Below are 14,967 nucleotides of genomic sequence, written 5' to 3' on the forward strand. Positions count from 1 at the left end.
ATACCTCTCTTATCAACAATTTCTGCCATAATTATTCGAAATCACTGTATAGTATTTACATTTGTTCTTACTTTCATATTATATTTGATAAAACAGATTTTATAAAAAAAATATTTGTAACTTAATTGCAAGGAGTCGCCCAAAATCTTGATACAGGAAACTAGCCTTCGTGTGAACTAAACTAAAACATGAGCAACAAACATCCATGATTTGAAAGCACTTTTGATGTTGCAACATTAAAGCATAATAAAGATAAACTAAAGTAGGGAACATCATACTCAGAAGCAACCTACAATACGATCCAAGGTCCAAATCTAAGAAAAGTAAATTGTTCTTCAAAATTATTTAACGATCTATAAAAAATGCTAGGACACAGTTGTTGTAAGTAAAGTATATCCAGACTTAAAAATATGTTAAGGAGGTAATTAGGGATAGTATGAGGCAGTAATAAAAGTACACTAAAAATGGGGAAGTGAAGGCCTTCCTCAACCTGACTTAACTTTTTATTCTATAATTCCACAACTTTTTATTCTATAATTCCACAACTTTTTATTCTATAATTCCACAATTATCTTTGCTACTTGTCTCTGAGTTCACTCTTCCATCATCATAATTTTCCTTAACAGAACTAAATTTCTAGGGAATTTCCTCTGATTAAATGTCCCTTACCGTATGATTTTTCTTTCCCTTCTCTCTGGTCACCATCCTGTTCTGACCATACCTACCTAACTACTAGTGAATGCTTCCCCTTCTCTCCTTTCTCATCACTTGCCAAAGCTCACTAACTTTTTGGCCTACTTTCTCTTCCTTGTGTTTCGCACAACTTTAACACTTATTACATATCACCATCTAAATGAATCTCTTCACATCTCGTCAGAATTTTATTTATTTTTTTTATACTACTCATATCTGCTGCAGATAAATGCAGGTCTAATAAATACAATATAAAATATTTTCTTTTTCTTTTATAGATGGGGATATTCTCATATACCTGATTAGTTAAAATTAGTGAATAGTATAAAATTTCAAAAGTAGTATGACTGTGAGGTAGTTTATCCAACTAGTTTCCTGACAATTCTGTTTCTTCCATATACGATGCTTTAGAAGTTTCATGTCTGAGGGATCCTACACTGTGAATAAGGATAATTATGATTAATGGGTTTGTACAACACATTTTTTAAAACCAAAAAATACACAAATTAATATCAAAGAATGATCAAAATGTAAGAAATTATGTTGGTAATATAAAAATACAATACGTAATATATTAAAGAAAATGAGAAATGCTTCCAAAAACAATTTGAAAACTATGTAACTACTAATAGATTTTAAAAAATGGAACAAAGGAAACATTCATATAACTATTAATTATAAGAGTAGATAATTTAAAAAAGAAAAGGAATTTTCTGTTGAGGAATTTCCTTGCAGATAATGAACCAAAATCTCTAACCCCAAACCTTCTGGTAATTTAGGTTACTTTCAAAATTGATCTTTTGGTGTTGTGAATTACTTTAAATTCAATCATGGATGGTTACCTAACCTCTAATGATAATGGCCTTTATCTAAACCTGTTGAGAATATTGGCCACATGCCTTTGTTTCTGCAATACAGACTCCTTCTTCCATTAAGATTATTTTAAACTAGTTACATTTCTAGGCTCCATTAGGGCCAGCTCTGCCGTTAAGATACAAGCTTCTCTCTTTAATACACAGAGGTATTCCATTTTGGCCACTGGTCTGTTAAGATCAAGAAAGTCCTTTCCTTTCTCAGCCAGTCAAGTCATGTCTGATAATCAGTCACCCCTTGTACATACACATACCTATTCTCCCAACTTCTGTAACAATCTGATTTTTAGTTCTTTTTTGTTTTTTTTTCTTAAGAAACATATTTATCACCCTCTAAGCTAAGACACCATTATACTTATAAAGTCTGTATGGTCTCTTCATCAATACCTGTAGAAAATGAGCAATGGACTAAAAATTCTATTAAGAATAATAGTTAACAACTATGGGCATAGTAAAAGCAGAAAATTTAAATGCCTATGCAGTTACATGGAAAAAAAAACTTGAGGTTCTTGACATTTTTTCCTATTTTCCCTCCCATTTTCATTTCATTAAAAGTTGACAGAAAAGAGGAAGATGCAATAAACACATCACAGTGACAATCATCTTACGGATTAAAAACTACGCTCAGCTTTCGTTCACTATCCTTCTGGAGGGGTACAGCTGCCTCTGTTCTGATCATCTTCATAATCTTCTATGGAAGGAGAGCTGTGAATTAACAAATTTGTAATTAACAGTTAATTCAAATTTGTTATCAATATGATAGACTACATACAACAGAAGATATGTATCTATTAAGGTTGTTATTAACTTACATCATTTGCAATATTGTATGGAAGTATAGTAGTTAAAGAAATTAAAAGTTAATTTTTATTTTTTTACCATAAAATAATATTAACTATAACATCTATACTAACTAACCTCAACGATGATTCCGTGACATCAGTAATTGAGTCCATAGTTTTTCTCTTACTGAGAAACTGGTGTCACCAACTTCTTGCAGTTCTGCATCAGCACCTCCTGAGCTAGCTTGCTGAGGTTTATTTTGTGTTTCTTCCATGACATCAGAAGCCACTTCTACTTGAGCATTATCAGGGTGATTTTTGTGCAAGAGCATCTGGGGTACCTGAAGGTCTGTGTCCTTCATCCTCACTTCCTAAAAATATGTTTTCTCTAATTTCAGTCTTACATTCAACATTAAAATTTCTCATAACAAATCAAATAAACAAACCAATCTATCAATCATAATATTTAAAAAATACTCAAACTAGCATGAGTCCTGAAATGGAGAAAAGGCCACAGTTATTTATCTGTGCAAGTATGCTTGAGACTAAAGCTAAACAGAGCTTTCAAGAATCGGTACAGTTCCCCCTCTTCAAAGGGGGATCATACAGATTCTCAAAAACTTTGTTAAGCTTTAGTCTTAAATATATTTGTACAGGTATTTAACTGTGCATTTCTTTCTCCAGTCATCATATTATTTTAAATAATAATTTCACCTATATCTGAAAGATAATCTTAGGTGTATAGTAGTGACTAGAAAAAATCTATTACTCACAAAACTCTCACCCATGTCACTGTGAAACTCCAATCGTCCTGGCGCCACCATTTAGACTTTCTTGCGAGAATGCTTCACAACTCAAGCCATTACTAATTTCTGCGACACCATTTGCAGCAACGTGAATATCACCATTGCCATTTTGTAACAGCGTTTCTTCTCGACTTTCACTGATTACTTCAACATCCAGACGTCGCCTGTGAATGACATATAAATTCACATGTTGATAAATCCTCGAAGCATCCTTCCCAGTAAACATAAGTTCATCAATAAAGTTTACTTCTTAAAATGGCTGAATGACAATTTATGGTGTGAACCAGTTACTAAAAACTGTTTTTTATTTTACAATACAAAGTCTATTCCTTTAATACAGAAAAAATGAATGTATTGTTTAACTACCAAAAAGTTACAAAAAACCCATTATTAAAGGCCACCATTCTAGTAAGTATCATTCTTACTAACAAGACCTTTGAATGTTCTAGTTAATCTGTGCATAATATGAGATCTGATTAAACTAGCTAACAATTTAACATGAGGTAATGTTCAAAACTTGGAGAATCTAGAAGCATGTTATCTGTTGAGCCACGAAACCACTTTCACTGAAGCCCGAGACAACGGCCATTAGGCATTAATTGGCTGCTGGTGAGGCTTACAACATCTTCGTCAAATATTTTGTACCTGGAATTAAAAAATCAACACATCAGATAATTTCACTACATGTACATACTACTGTATCACTAGTTGTTACTAATTCTTTCATCAATAACTATGCTTCTTAATTTGCTGCCTTACATGGTAGTACTTCTCTTATTACTGTAGTTGGTAAATGGCCATAGTGTACTTTCTTAATTAGCCTTACAATACTTAAATCTTTGTTTCTTAAACTATAAATTATAAATATTAACTCTATGAATCATCCGTTTAATAGTCTATACATACAACATAAATGTAATACAGTAACACACAAATGACAGCACATTAATGTACTCGCAAGGTAAAAATCATAAACTAAAATATATCAATAAAGGTCACATAAAACAGCATCCTAAATCTAATACTTATGGATTTATAACATTACTTTAAGATCAAAAAGTATAGTAGTACCTTCAAAAGTAAATTCTACAAAAACTTACTTAAAACTATAAGGGTCACCAAACAATGATGCATCATCGTCTTCAATCTTTTCTTCTCGGTGAGACAAACACTACTTCTAAAGTGACGTCTCCTTCTTGAGAGGACAATAGTTTAACAGCTTCTGTGTGATTTGCCTGTGATATTATTTTACTATAAAGCAGTAATAAAAACATCTTAACAGTGCATAAAAAGCTACTCTTTATTTGCTAATGCGTATACATATGAACAATTCAGTAAACAAGAGAAAAAGCAAAACATACATGATTTAAAGACATTCTACATGCAAAATACTGTTAGCAGCATTGAATACAGGCAGTTCTAAATTTAATGAACGGTAAGTCAATAATTTATTGAAGTACAAGTCAACAAGTCAATTTTATTTTAAATTGCTCAATAGCTACCCCATCAGGATGATGACAGAAGATGAAAAACCATTTCATTTATTCCAAAAATACCTTCCTTGCTACTGAAAAACATTGAATGTATTTTAAAAATCTGTGGAATCTTAGGTTTTTCCTTTACAAATTACTACAACGTTATAGCAACAAGAAATACTTTAATACCAACGATTAAGAACATACACGAAGACAAATAAAAATGACAACAGAGACCTACTTCCTTCAATGATGTACCATTCACACTCAAGATGGCATCCCCAACATACAACTGGCGAACGACTTGCAGGAGTATCAGGTGGATGACTGAGATTAAAACAGGGACACCATGTTCTTTTCCACCCTATAAGAACAGACACTGATAAATTGGTAGTTTAGTGAGACTAAAGAGTAAAAACTCTGTTTTCAAAAGACTAGCCAGTCCACTCTGAAACAAAACAATGATGTATATTTTGTAGTTTACATACTATTACATATGCCGTCATAATTTTATAGGATCATGAATAATATAAACAGATTGAAAGCAATTTAATGTACAATTCTTCATGAATCATCTCAGACAAAATTAACACCAGCTGTTTGGTAAACTGCCCAATAATAATAATGATAATAATAAATCATATTTCATTATAATTCAAGCCATGATATTAAATATGTTTATTCCCATAAATGTAATCTTAAAAAATTACATTTTTCCTTTAATATAAACCTATGACTCATGGTTGTCCAACATTCACAGTCCTCACAGATCTGAGTCACTTATTTATGATTTCTGGAAGATCATCTGGTGACTCTAGCCGCACCACTCATGTGCTTAATGGATGGTAAGGTTACATGCAGTTAAGAGTGAAGCATATGAGAAACTGCATCATTCTTACATGGATGGACGTTACATTAAATTATGCTAAACTCACAGTGACTGACATGCCAAGTCCTTCATTTGCACCCTTCCTTAAAATGACAGTTCTACGGTGCTGCTGTTTTGTGGGACGAGCCATGCTGTTACCACTAACTACTGCTCCCACTGGCATCACCTCCTGCGTCTGTGAAGTCGTGGAAAAACAGAATGGGGATTTTTACCCAACAGCCATACAAAGGCCAGGTTTTACAAAAGTAACATTTTTCAGGAGTAATGGACCTTTACTGCATTATGTATACTGTACTAATAGTAGATGAGAAGTAAACAAGTGGTCAATTTCCATCTTTCTCTCAATCATCTATGCATTATCAATCTCAACCTTTTTCCTTTCTATTTTCTATACTATTCTCAACCAACGTACCACAACTCTGTTAAGTTGAATGATTGTAAGTCAAACAATTGTAAATGGAAACTTCTAAGTGAAGCTTCAGATCTGTTCTCAAATTAAAAATCCATATGAAGACCAACTTTACTGCAGCTTTACACTTATAACAGTAACATAGTTACAAATACATATGCCAGTATTATCTAGATGAGACAGCTTTCACTCAGAGTATATTAATAGACCTCGTTAAAATCACTTCTGAGTATTTAAAAACTCCTGGTTACAAATCACCTCTGTTTTTTTTAAATGCAGTAATACAGCAGTACTGTCATAGATTAATTACATCTGAATAACTTAATATTTCAAGTAACACAATTATAATGATATCAAACAATACTTCTGGTTGAATAAGAATCTTCATTAGTCTGTTTACTACTTCCGATGACAAAAAAAAAATTGATACTAAACATTTAGTGTATCTTAAAGCTTTTTCACAAGTAAAATACAGCACAGTCTTAAAGACTTAAAAATTACCTGCGTATTATGAGAAAATCTGTTTGACATGCTCGAACACAGTCTTATGACGATGCAAGTGTATCTCAGCTTCCAACTGATGCCATAATTTGTCATTTTGTTCCTCTCCTCGTAAATCTCTGCCTAATAGCTGAATCTGTTGAATCCTATTTAAAAGACACATTTCATTCATTCAGTTTACCAAGTTTACAACAAAAACTGTGATTTGTATGTATTAAACAGAACAAAGAAATTCCTCAGTAAAGCATTATATACAGTATTTGTAATGTTTTCTGTTTATCATGATTATAAAGAATTGTTATTCAATAATTATTATCAAAACCCAATATTTTGCATTACAACATGAAAACCAGCACAGCAGTAAATTGAATTTGGTAAAAATAAGTTCCATTTTTTTACTTGAATAGACTCCTTATTGCTTTTTTACAATTAGGAAAAACCCTTAAATAAGAAAAATTCATGGTAGGAAAAATTATGAAAAAATTAATTTAATGTCAATCAGCTAAAACAAACAACCTGCAGTTTGTCATGTACAGTACGTACTGTATAATGATTTTACCTCACATACATTGCATAGCAGCCTTTCAATTTTTATTTTCTGGAGCAACTTAATTGTAATCTTAATTACATACAATATTGTTTCAGGTGTACTATGCAAATGGCAGAAAGTAAGGGAGATGCTCTAATATGTTAGATCTCAGACTCACTGAGAAGCAGTTTCAATGTCACATTTAGCCCACTTGTCAAGAATGCATCATTGCTTATGTAATTCCGTTGAGTTCATGTTACGACTCCTCAATTCCCAGATGAATTTTTGTAGCAGATAATGCTCTCAGGCCCATTTTTTCCATGTCGGAGGGTCTATTCTGAAAGCCATTTTTTACTGTATCCTTTACCTGGTATATATTTCCACATAAAATTTAAATTTAGGTTTTCATAAAAGTGTGCTTCCATAAAATACTTTTACTTAGATGAGACCTTTACTAATTAAAAGAAAAGGCATCACACTAACATTTGACTCTGACAGTGACAGATGGAAGACAAAAATTGACTTTCTAGCCTTATGCTAGATATTCAGCCATCATAGACTATTTGATCTAGGATTTGACGAAAGTTTGGCTATGAAACCAAACACCGAAGCACTCAAGAGAATGAAAAGGGGGAGTTGGAGTGGTTGGACAGAAAGATCGAAGAAAGGAACTGGGAAAGAAAGATGAAGTGCAAGTGTTTGAGCTCCCCTCCATTCCCAATTCAGGTTGTTGTAGCTCAGTGGGATCATCAGCAATTTTCATTCTGTGGTCTCCCATTAAAGCTTTACTCAGGCTATGATACATTTTCACCAGGTAAACAACCTTACTGTTCCTGTGAGCTATAAGGAAGGAGGATTTGATACACCAGCAGCCACTGATTTTATCTTCTACAGGTCTCACTTGAGTGGAAAAATGAGCTTGAGAGTCTATCACACAATTCCAAGAAATAAAGTACTGATAACTTACCTTCCAGCTAATTCTTTCTAAGATATTTAGCAGCTAATTGGCACCATAAAGCTCTCCTTGTAGTCCTAAAATGTAACGGCGCAGTGACTCATTCTCTTTACGTAGAATATCTATTTCATGATGAACGACATTAGATTTCAAATTTGATGAACGTTGCTCCTCCAGCTCTCGTTCCTAACAAAAGACAATTTTATGAGCGAGAAAATACCTTTCAAGATCAGCTAGGACAGTTACAAGTCTATAGATATTTTCATCTTTCATACAAAAACTTAATGATATTTCAGCTACCTTAAATACTCTATAACAAACTACTGTGCATGGTACTTTAAAGTATAAGATCAAACATACTGTCTCAATCTAATTAAAACAGAGGTTCCTATGTAGTGAAAAGTCAGGTCTACAGATGATGGGCAACACAACTTAGCAACCATTTGGACAATTCTTGTTAAAATATCATATCTACAAAAGATGGTCTATATATATACATATTAGCATTCATCTGGACTAGTTACGTTAAAATTTAGTTTACCAAAGATGGACCAACTGACGATTTTGAATTAATTTGGCCAGTTCTGGTAAAATAGTTCCACTAAAAAATGTTGTCTAACAGCTAACCATTTACTTGGACAATTCTGGTTAAAATGTCGGTTTTACAAAAGATGGACAAACATAATTTAGCACTTACTTGGACAATTTTGGTTACACAGTGTTTTATTTTTTTTACAGAAAGTGGACAAATTTACAACTCAGCCATCTTTTACACAACACTGTACTACTATCTACTCATTCATGAAGCGCAAGAAAAAGTAAGGAACAAAATACTCACAAGTCCATCCTAACATGATAGCATGAAATATAAGATGTGAAATTTTGACATAAAAAACCAGACATTTAAGCAAAGGACTAACTCCTCATGCCCACTTGAACTAGCACTGGGCTTTTATGTATGTATATGAAATGAAGTGTATTTCTATGCTATAAGGAATTCTATGGTATAAAAACCTAGTTATACTTTTGTATAATAGTAAGATTATAATGCAAAATTCAACAGAACCATAAGTCTTTAATAAGACACCATATGCTACTACTTAGGGTACTTTCTGACAACATAATTCATAAATTCAAAGTACGTACTGCTTAAGGTGTATGGAAATTCTGTGGCCACTTGGGTATGGTAATTACAAAATAGGCAATAAAAAATCAATGGATACAGAATCTGTGATAACAAAAAATAATAAATAAAAGGGAGGACACTTAGGTTCATTCAACTTACAAGTCTCTCCCTAATTTTTTCTGAATCATCTACATTAGTTGTACCATTCGCTGAATGAAGCTGTAATTGTGCTGAATGAAGTCTCATCAACAATTCCCGACTTTCTGCTACAGCAACCTCCCGGAATGCTCTGCTTTCTGCACATTCATGACGTAAATGTACAAGTTCAGCCTGGAAATAAATAATGTCATGAATATAAGGGAGGTCATAATTAGATCGTAGCATATTTCTCATCTGTGTACAAATGCATTATTATCTAAACTGCATTATTATCTAAACTGAAAATATTGACTTGAGAGTTTTTCTGATTTCCTTTCATAAAAAAGAAAGGGCATTTCAGAAATACAGGGCAGTACATATATTTTTGATCTCTAACTACAGTACAGTTTAAAATTTCCTAATTATCTTAATACTGTACACTGAAAACATGTACTGTGACTAGTGAACTATTGTTATAATATATACAAACCTCCAATTTTGCATTTGCTTGAAATACAGTTGAGCTTTGTGGGTAAGTTGTGCAAAGCAAGAGGACAGAGATTCAAGGCGACCCCTTGCTGGCCACTGAAAATTTGCTTCATCTTCATCAAAATGGTCAACTTCTCCTGTTAACAAGACAACACAGTTAAACAGAATAAGCTCATTACATTTATAACTCAGTATAATAGTAAAAGGTCACTGGAAACAATGCGATCTTTTGCAATCTGTGGTGTCATATGTATATATTGTGATAAAAGCACAAACAAGGCATTTCAAATGGTAAAAAGTTATGAATTAAAAAAGTTACATGTCCTTTGGTTGTTAGAATATATGGTAGTCATTAATAATAATGATTTAATGAGAGCTGAAACAGAAATAGAAGGCTGAGAGAAGGAATTGCTCTTCTTCAATATTACAGAATATTGGGATCAAAAAGGACAAACTTTTTGTGCACAGTATTGCTGCAATATCTACATCTGGTTCCAAATACAGAAAACAATAACAAATACATACTGGAAATTTGGACATAAGCAAGATAAACACACTGGGGCTTGTATTTCTTGGCAAAATATTCATTTCAACTTGAGTAATACAACAGGAGTTACAAAGGAAACAAGAGCCAAATAGTTTTAGGCTATTAATGTTAGAGGGGGAGAAAAAGAAAAGCATTTTAGTTGGAGTATAAGACCCAGTTAAAACTCAAACCAAATTATGGGGACTCCCCAAGGAAAAAGTGACTGGTTGTTGAACAAGGTGGCTTTCAATCAACCACAGTAATTTTTTTTTCTAAATGATAGTTAAGTGGAAGTGTTTGCATCCTATAATGCCTTCCATTGTGACAGACATGTATCTGCTGTCACCCTTAGTTACAACAAGATCCAAATAAATGTTTTGGTAGTTAACCTTAGTGAACAGTTATCCCATCCCAAATACCATCCAGTTTTCAGTTTGTAATGGTAAGAGAGAGAGGGTAGCCAATAAGCCCATTTCACAATGGACTATCCACTAAGTACTACTTAAGTACAGCCTCTAGTATAGTAAACTACAACATATCACAGAAAAAAATGTAAAAGACATATGAGTGACTACCTAGGCTAATTTTTACAGAAAACAATTAAACTGTATTAATCCTTCAGCCTTTTGCTGAACAACACACTTTAAACAGGCTTATTCATCCAATGGTTATGAAAGGCCATCTTCATAAGTGATACTGTGGATGTCTTAGAAGTTCTGTAAAAAATGCTATCGTAACTGTTCATCTCAAATTGTGTGTAATTACATGCTTCTTTATTATAAGAGTTGGAAACTTAAAATGGGGGACAGAGAGAGAGAGAGAGAGAGAGAGACGAGAGAGAGAGAGAGAGAGAGAAAATGCACTCACTTGAAAGTATATGGTAAACAACCGCAGTCGATCCATTGTCATCACGTGGCTCGGCCTTATTCACTCGATATTTAATTGGTGAAACAAGAATACAATTACAACTCTAAGCATACCATTCAAAGATTGAAGTTTTGTCAAACATAATGTGATATATGAAAGCGCCATACGAACTAAAATAAGCATGTGAGCTCTTCGTAAAATATGTTTTTAAGGCGGTTTTGAAATCCAATATGGCGGCAACCGTGTGATTGTCATTCGTAACCGCAGACAATCCACCATCTTCCAGCCTTCCCAGCACTCATTTGAACAATGTTAGCGTATATATGTAAACGATTATTGATCTTACTCAAGATTGTAGTTGTAATCAGCACAATAAAACAACATTTTGTTGCCTATATACTGGAAGTATGAAACTTTTTATTCCTGGGGTCATGGTTTGAAACTGAAATTCATTTTTACCTTGTAATCGGTGGTTTTATCCTCACTGCCATCACAACTGAAACCCACAGTGCTTATTTGTTTGTAATTATACACATTTTGGTCTTAATGCACTCCAAATTGCACTTGAACCACGCTGCGGTTGCTGGTTCCTAAGCGCTCACTCCACAAACACAGTTACGGGCAGCACATGAGTACACAATTTTATAGGTGCAAAGCTTTATTCCCTTAATTGTTTTACTTTACTCATTATTTAGTTCAACTTTACTTTGTTACTTCAAAATGCTTATTTAATTCATGTCTATTAAACCCTTTTTTGCAACCAAATTAACCCCAAAAAATTACAGATATTTCTGAAGTACTTACGAGCAGACGACGGCAAAATGACTCATCGTTGCCAATCTAGTAGAGCTTCACACATACGCCGATGTATTTACAAACTGTTTCCATGAATTCTAGTTGTCATAGTAATGCAGTAATGATGAAATTGCTGTAATTATATACAGTATATACTACAAATAGATACGTTAATTTCACTTATTTCCCCGGTTTTGTGTAAGTCTTATACCCAGTTTGGAGGGTAAACACATACCAGTTGGCAACACTGACAAACAACTGAAGAGCGCGAAGAACGCCGGAGGTACTGTTCACAAGCAAAACTGTTGATATTTGAGTCAGGAATCTAGTTACTTTTTCAACAACGATATTTCACATTAATAATCATGAAATATGTAAAAATATCTATGCAATTCATGACCTTATACTGACGTTTAACTATTTATTTAAATAAATATCTAGTGCACACTTCTTCTTCTTCTTCTACAAAAATTCGTAGTTCCCTTGGATAAGTAGTGGTTGGAAGTCAGTGTTTACGATTGTTGTGATGAAAGTGCCCCAGCGTCTATGGGTACCAGTGGTGTGTGCAGATTTAGCACAGGAAATGGGAAGTTTGTTGACACAAGTGACTCCACAAACATCTATAGATGGCGTCAATCTTTGAAACATTTTTAGTTGTAAGTAAAAATTTTCGAAAAAAAGTGTCATGGTCACACTTTTCATTACCCTCTGTTTACTTAAAATATGGCTTTAATTTCTAACTTTGGAGAAAATACTTACTTCGAAAGGAGAGTAGAGGTCTCGAGCTGTTCCTCTCACCACCAACAACTCATGACTGATGACCATCTCCGGTGTCAGGATGTGTTAAAAGTACTTTTTCGGAGGGTGGCCACAAAAGCGGTAGTCAGTGGGTTGGCCAGTCCAGTCGGTTGTTTTACCCTAACAGCATTCCAGCAACTAGGGAACATTAATAACAATGGTTGTTCAACATTACAACTCTCAACTCCTCTTAGACACAAGCAAAAACGACTTTGGCCTTCCTCCACTTCTTGCAAATTTCTTCCATTGCAAAAGAGGATACCTAAATAAGGTCAGGGACTCATTCCACAACTTACTGCATGACTTGAGAGTGTTCTTGTCATGTAATCCTAGAACCCAACACCTTAAGGAAGGTAAGATCAAGATGCACTGCTGTAAGTTTCATAGTTCTACCAATCTTCAAGAAAATGATAAAATGTCACTGATAAAAAGCCGAGGCCTGCGGGATGGAGCATACTAGGCTAGGTAAGCCTATTAAAGTTGCTTGTGATGACCTTAAACAAATACAGGAACTGATAGATTCTTTCAAATAATGTTCAACCAGAAACCTGACATTACCTTGGCGTTTAAACTACGAACAGGCCTACGAAAAAAAATGGAGTGCTGCAAGGGTTCATAAGGGTCTAATGACTAGTAGGTTAGGTGTGACACCCGTAGATCACAGTCACAACTGTATGGTAATTACACCCAGTTAATGTCTACTAACAAAATGAGGAAACCCATCTCAATTCATGCACTTGCCTATTAAGAGATCGAGGTCGACGAACGCCTTGTCAAACTCCTTTTCCAACAGATCTAGCCATCGGAAAACTGACATTTTGTGGCGCCATTGCAACATTTGCCAGCTGGCAATGTTGTTATTGTTATTTTGACACCTACTGTTCTCAGGGTTATGTTCACATATTGTAGTGCTTCTCATTTTATTTTTTCTTTTGTTCATTCGATTATTTCTTTTGGACACGTTATCAAATGAATTGTAATAAATATAGAGCTTGTAATTTTAATTTTAATCATAGATGTGCAGTATACATTTTGCCATTATTCAGAAAAATTCCCTACATATGTATTCCTATATCTCCCCCTTGGAGACAAATTCCCAATCTCATTTAAAATTTATTAAAGCAATGGAAAAGGAAATAGTGTCGAATAAAGAAACATATGGCATTACCTGTAAAATGTTCTCCTTTGCATTTCAGGGTCTTTCACTGAGAATCTTCAACTTAGTCTGAAGGGTAAATTTATATTGAGGGGCTGCATTTTTTGTCCCACAGATTTTGCCAGGTGTGCATCGTAAACAAAAACATCACTCAAGCATTGCGTCATTTATCATCATGACAGTGTTCTTATATTGTTCTTAGCTGTCCTGCCAGTAATTGTATAGTGGTGTATTGTATTTCCTTCACAACTAATGGTTGTCTTGGTATAGAAAAAATATATAATTTTTTGTGAATTGTTTAGAAATTTATCAAGAAAATGCAACTATGTGCTGATTGTAATTATACGGTAGTTATGTTTTATTACCATTACCTGTAAACTCTCTTAGTTGGTCACACTCACCCGAAGACGCATAGTAATACACACGTATTTTGTCATAAATACATACAGTATATGCAAATGCAGACTTGGAGAATCCTAAGGTGTATTCCATAATCATTGTCAGGTCCTCACTGACATGAATTACCGGTAGCATATTTTACTAATAATTCTCATCCAAAATCTTTATATTCTCATGCCTCCTAATACCAAGTGGGGCTTTGTACATCATAGGTCTGCAAACCTAAAGGCTTTAGGACTTATATTTAAAATAAATCTTGGTTCTCAGCATTTAAAAGCATGTCTATGAAGGCATGTACCTACTGACTTCACTCGTTGCCTGTAAAAAATGTACAGCAAATCTCGCAGATATTTTGGACATTTCGGTGGTAACAGCTTGGTCATTCACATTACACATTCTACCTTCCCAAAGGGTTTCTTCAATAGGATACGTTCTCTCCTGCTTCATAACAAATGAAGAAGATATATTCTTTGTTCCATCTTGAACACCTTGAATATCGTTATCGGCTACAGGGACAATTTATTGGATATGGTAGGTGCCATATTATGCTTAAAAGTCCTTTTCCAGTATCTTGCATATTGGCTCCGTGAACGTTATTCATTCGCAATCTCATATCTTATACGCTCAGTTTTTTTTGCAGTGACCCAGAAAATCTTTAGATGTTCCAGTTGCATATTTTTTTTCGTCACATACTTCAAAATTACATTGAATAATCGGTTTTTTTGTCTTAGAAACAATCATGTGTAACTCGATTATGATAAG

The 14,967-nt window shown here is 33.9% G+C and overlaps 1 pseudogene; it reads right to left on the reverse strand.

Annotated features, from left to right (window-relative positions):
• Positions 1 to 2,829: 2,829 nt before the first annotated feature.
• LOC135213328 (Golgi-associated PDZ and coiled-coil motif-containing protein-like) lies at positions 2,830 to 13,467 on the reverse strand (annotated as a pseudogene).
• Between the last annotated feature and the right edge of the window lie 1,500 nt (positions 13,468 to 14,967).

The sequence above is a fragment of the Macrobrachium nipponense genome, chromosome 42, assembly GCF_015104395.2.
Source record: "Macrobrachium nipponense isolate FS-2020 chromosome 42, ASM1510439v2, whole genome shotgun sequence".
Lineage (NCBI taxonomy): Eukaryota > Metazoa > Arthropoda > Malacostraca > Decapoda > Palaemonidae > Macrobrachium > Macrobrachium nipponense.